The sequence below is a fragment of the Anomaloglossus baeobatrachus genome, unplaced genomic scaffold (genome assembly GCF_048569485.1).
Source record: "Anomaloglossus baeobatrachus isolate aAnoBae1 unplaced genomic scaffold, aAnoBae1.hap1 Scaffold_148, whole genome shotgun sequence".
Taxonomy (NCBI): Eukaryota; Metazoa; Chordata; class Amphibia; order Anura; family Aromobatidae; genus Anomaloglossus; species Anomaloglossus baeobatrachus.
In genome coordinates, this window is record NW_027441918.1 from 466,010 (window position 1) to 472,009 (window position 6,000).

Here is a 6,000-nt window from a genome sequence, read left to right on the forward strand (position 1 = left end):
TCCCTTTAACAAACCCCACCTGAACCGGTTTCACCAACTGAGGAAGGACCCCTGCCAAACGTTCAGCCATTATTTTAGACATAATCTTTTGTTCTAGGTCAATTAGTGAAATAGGTCTATAGGAGCCTGCCTCTAGGGGGTCCTTTTCTTGTTTCAGTATTACTTTGATGTACGTCTCTTTGGATCTGACTGGAATGTACCCCGTTGTCAAAATGTTGCTGTCATAAGTAGTCAATGTCGGGGAAATCTGTTCTTTAAGTGCCTTATAAAACTCCCCACTATACCCATCAGGTTCGGGTGCCTTCCCATTCTGAAGATGACTAATGTGGGCTTTACACGTTACGATCTATCGTGCGATTGCACGAGCGATCGTAACCGCCCCCGTCGTTTGTGCGTCACGGGCAATTGCCCGTGGCGCACAAAGTCGTTAACCCCCTGTCACACGTTCTTACCTCCCATGTGACGTTGCTGAGGGCGGCGAACATCCCTTTCCTGAAGTGGGAGGGATGTTCGGCGTCACAGCGACGTCACACGGCGGCCAGCCAATAGAGGCGGAGGGGCCCACCCACCTCCTTCCTTCCACATAGCCGGCGGGAGCCGTGGGACGCAGGTAAGCAATGTTCATCGTTCCCGTGGTGTCACACGGAGCGACGTGTGCTGCCACGGGAACGATGAACAACCGGCGCCATGTTTAATGAACTATTTATTGAAACCTAATGACCAGTACACGACTCATGATTTGTGAGCGATACTGCGTCGCTAGGAGGTGTCACACAGGCCGACGTCGCAAGCGATGCCGGATGTGCGTCACGAAAACCGTGACCCCGACGATCTATCGCACGATAGATTGTCTCGTGTTAAGCCCGCATAATAGTTTGCGTTACCTCCTCTTCCTTAATATCCGCATTAATTACATCCAACTGCTCCTGTGTAAGTTTTGGGAGAGATAAATGTTGGAGGAAGGATCTGCCCTCTGTTATGTTGGTGTGGGAGGATTTATATAGGTCTTTATAAAAGTCTTGTAGTACGGCAATTATGTTTTTGGGATCGGAAGTTACCTTTCCTTGTCTATCTTTTATTCTGACTATGGGAGATACTTGAGAGCGCCCCTTCACCAATCTCGCCAATAATTTACCCGCCTTGTTACCATATCTGAGTAATTCAACTTCTTGTCTAGTTTGATATATCTGCTCCCTTCGGTCTAACCACGTCTCAAAGTCTTGTTTGACCAGTTTCCAATGTTCTCTATTTTGAGCTGAGGGATTCTGCAAGAACTCCGTGTAAGCATGTCTGAGTTTTGCACTCGATTCGGAATACCCCTCCTTCACCTTTTTCTTGAGGGAAGAGACATACATTAAAATTCTGCCTCTCAGCACCGTATTTGCCGTATTCCAAAACAGAGCAGTTTGATCTATGTGTTCTCTGTTGTCAAATATAAACTCCTCCCACCAACAGCGCAATTTGTCATTAAATCCCTCATCCTTCGTAAGGAAGGCTGGAAACCTCCATATAAAGTCTGTCCCCCCTAACCACCTTGTCCGTCATTTCAGTACCCACTGGGGCATGGTCCGATATGACCAAATCATATATTTCAACCGATTTCAGTCTATTTAATAAATTTTCAGAGGTCGAAAGATAATCGATCCTTGACCAGGATTGGTGGACATGGGAAAAATGAGTAAACTCTCTAGCGTCAGGATGTAGCCAGCGCCAGACATCTCTCAACCCAGTCTGGTTAAGAAGAGAAGGGAGTGCTTTTTCTTCTCTATGAGGGGTCCTGCTCTGGCTCCTTCTGTCCTGATCTATTTTTTTTTTTTTTAAACAAATTTTTATTTATTTTCTTGCAATGGTAAAATAGGGTACAGAATGAAGAAATAAGGGTCAACAAATCAAAATAGCAAATACCATGGCCTCTACAATTTATCGATCAAATATTTGTCATCAAATTTGCTCCTTCCCCTTCTTCGTCAGTGTATATTTCCATTGTTCAGTCTCCGCTACTCCCCTTCAGCATTCCTTCATAACTTGTTACAAACATTACTTATAAACACTATCCCTCCCATCCCCCCCCCTCCCCTGTCCATGCAACATGACCAGACTCTAGCCAGCTATACTTTCAGCTCGCACAGGGACCCTGACAGATCTTCCTTCATGTACCATTCCGTAGACATAAATGTGGACATTATTTGTATTATTTTTTCTCTAGAACATATAACGCTTATGAACTTTTGTTGTCATCCTTTCTTTACATCTCTCCACCATCACCTTCTCCAACATTAGCATTTTTTTGAATTGATTAACAAGTTCTTCTTTTGTTGATATTTCCTTCACCAGCCACTTCTGAAGAATAGCCCTTTTACTTATCATTGCTATATCATGGAAAAGATTCGGTAACTTGTCTCCCCCTTTCTCTCCCTCCTCCCGATGCTGATAGTGAAATTACCAGACCATTGGATCCAACTCCACATTTCTATTCCAGATTTCCCTCACTACCCCCTGGACTTTTTCCAAAAACTTTCAATCCTCTCACATTGCCATATCCCATGATATAGATCTGTTTTTTCCATACCACAATTTGGACAACTCATCATCTTATCTGGATGTCTTGCATTCAATATATTAAATCCATAAATAGCTCTATGTATGATCCTGAATTGGGCATCTCTTAAAGGGGTTGTCAGACATAACAAAAATGTTTGAGTTTAAGCTAATGTGTGCTGTATTGTCATATTAATCACCCCTACATTGTTATTTTTTGTTTTCTAACTTTTGTTCCTCTTGAATTATACCTTTATTCTGTGCAGCTTCTTGTTTACATTCAGCTCCAGCAAACATGACCACTTCCTGTGCAAAACCTCAGTCAGAGCTGGCACCGCCCGGCCTCACTGTCCAGCCCCACCCCAGTGTCCAGCCGCACCCTCTGCCCGCCCCCTGCACACACATTCCCTGTCAGTATATTCTGCCCCAGCACTGACCTCTCATCACTACACGGCAGATCACTGCAGGGCAGGACATTACAGGGCAGCACGATACAGGACAGGACACTACATGGCAGCACACTACAGGACAGGACACTACAGGGCAGCACATTACAGGACAGGACACTACAGGGCAGCACATTACAGGACAGGACACTACATGGCAGCACACTACAGGACAGGACACTACATGGCAGCACACTACAGGACAGGACACTACAGGGCAGCACATTACAGGACAGGACACTACAGGGCAGGACACTACAGGGCAGCACATTACAGGACAGGGCACTACAGGGCAGCACATTACAGGACAGGGCACTACAGGGCAGCACATTACAGGACAGGGCACTACATTACAGGACAGGACACTACAGGGCAGCACACTACAGGGCAGCACATTACAGGACAGGACACTACAGGGCAGCACATTACAGGACAGGACACTACAGCATTGCAAATAACAGCCCCACATCGGGCTCTGCACCCCACACCACATCAGGCTCTGCACCGCATACACACACACATCGGGCTGTGCACTGCCTACACAAACATACATACATACACACACACACACATCGGGCTGTGCACCACACACACACACACACACACACACACACCACCCCATAGGGAGTACATACTCACCAGTCATCGGTCACCGCCGCTCCTGCACGTTCGCGCGCTGTCTGTGCTCTAGACATATCAGCACAGTGGTGACATCACCGCTGTGCTGAAGAGAGCACAGACAGCGGGAGGGACGGTGATGAGAAGCAGCGCTGCGCTGCTTCTCATCAGCACTTTAAAATGTACCGGAATCGGTGATCTGTGATGCCGGTATATTTGAATGTGTGATCCTGAGCAGTGGGCCCGCTGCTGGCGCTGACACCATGGCAGCTGCCGCCAGGCCCCGCCCCCAGGTCACGGACCCCACAGCAGTGCAGGGGGAGGTGCGGGGGAATGTGTGGGAGGGTGCAGGGAAGGGGGCGGGGCTCATCGCACTGTACCCGCCCAGCAGGGAGGCAACATGCTGTTTCCACATTTGCATGTCAACATGGTCCTGCCCATGTTGACATGAAATGACCGGAAACAGCAAAATCGCGGCAGGAGCGGTCACATGACCGCTCTGAGCCGGGGGAGAGGGGCTGACAGCAGGGCAGGTAAGTGGTCTCTATCTACTTACCTGCCCCAATGTAGCCCAATAGGGAAATAATAAAAAAAAAGCAAATTAAGCCGGATAACCCCTTTAAGTTCTCATTCACAATCTTCTTTCTCATCACCATCCAACCATTCAAAATCTTCTCCCCCTCTTGATCTCCCAACTGCCTTGCCCACCCTTCCAACATTCTTCCTGATATGTTAGGGACTAAAGGCCGCTTTACACGCTGCGATATCGGTACCGATTTCGCTAGCGTGAGTACCCGCCCCCATCTGTTGTGCGACACGGGCAAATCGCTGCTCGTGCCGCACAACATCGCCCAGACCCGTCACACATACTTACCTGCCCGGCGACGTTGCTGTGACTGGCGAACCGCCTCCTTTCTAAGGGGGCGGTTCGTTCAACGTCACAGCAGCGTCACTGAACCCCCGCCCAATAGAAGCGGAGGGGCGGAGATGAGCGGGACGTAACATCCTGCCAACCTCCTTCCTTCCGCATTGTGGCCGGGAGGCAGGTAAGGAGAGCTTCCTCGTTCCTGCGGTGCCACACGTACCGATGTGTGCTGCCGCAGGAACGAGGAACAACTTTGTTACTGCTGCAGTAACGATAATTGACAATGGACCCCCATGTCACCGATGAGCGATTTTGCACGTTTTGCGACGATGCAAAATTGCTCATAGGTGTCACACGCAACGGCATCGCTAATGCGGCCGGATGTGCGTCACCAATTCCGTGACCCCAACGACTTCGCATTAGCGATGTTGTAGCGTGTAAAGCCCCCTTAACACTTCTCTCATATTTCCATAAAGACTTGATATATTTGTGGCATGGATGTCCCTTAATATGATTGCATTCATCTGATTTGCCTCATATTCGTTAGTTATGTTGTGTAATTTCTTCATTATCCCTTGTTTCACCTGTTCAAACTGGAGAGTCTGGAATGGGCGCAAGTCATACTTTGCTCTCAACTCCTCGCACGTCATCCATCTCCGTTCTGTATCATGCATCAGGTTTTTTAGAGTTCCAATCCCTTTTTCCCTCCACTCTTTAAAGAGATTGTTTTGCCTTCCCTGTGGAAAGTCAGGACAAGTCCATATATTAAGGAATTTGGATATGTTCCAGGCTAACCCGAACTTTTTCCTAACCGCCTTCCAAGTCATCACTGTGTCTCTACAAATCAGTAAGTGTTTAATATTGGGCGGCAAATTTGGAATGGAGGTATGTAGGATTGAACTCAGGTCCCAAGGCTTACAAAATTCAGCCTCTATATCCCAGTCAGAATACCTACTTGTTCGTCTAATCCAATCGACTACATGTCTTAAGATACAGGCCAAATTGTACCCCCTGATGTTAGGTAGTCTGATCCCTCCATTTTCTGTTGATAACATTAGCTTTTTGGCACTAATCCTCGACCTATATCCCTTCCACAAAAAAAAACGTGAGAACGCTTTTGTCAATCTGTTCACATCCGAGTGTTTAAGAAGCAATGGGATTGTCTGCATTGGATAGAGAAGCTTGGAAAAGCTCATCATTTTTATTAGATGATTTCTTCCCAGAAGAGTCAACGGCAAATTTGCCCAACCTTGCAGTTCACGTTCAATTTTCTCGATCAAAGGGGAATAATTTAATGAATATATGGTTTTTGTATCCCTCCCAACCTGTACTCCCAAGTATTTAATTGTATTTCTAGCTATTGGAATGTCACATAATGCACCCCTCTCCCCCTCCACTCTCTTTCCGTCCAAGAAGAGAATTTCACATTTGTTTTTGTTAAGTCTAAACCCTGCTAACCTCCCAAACTCCTCAATTTGTTCTATGACTCTACTCAATTGTGTTTTAGGTTTGCTCATGAACAGGATTATATCG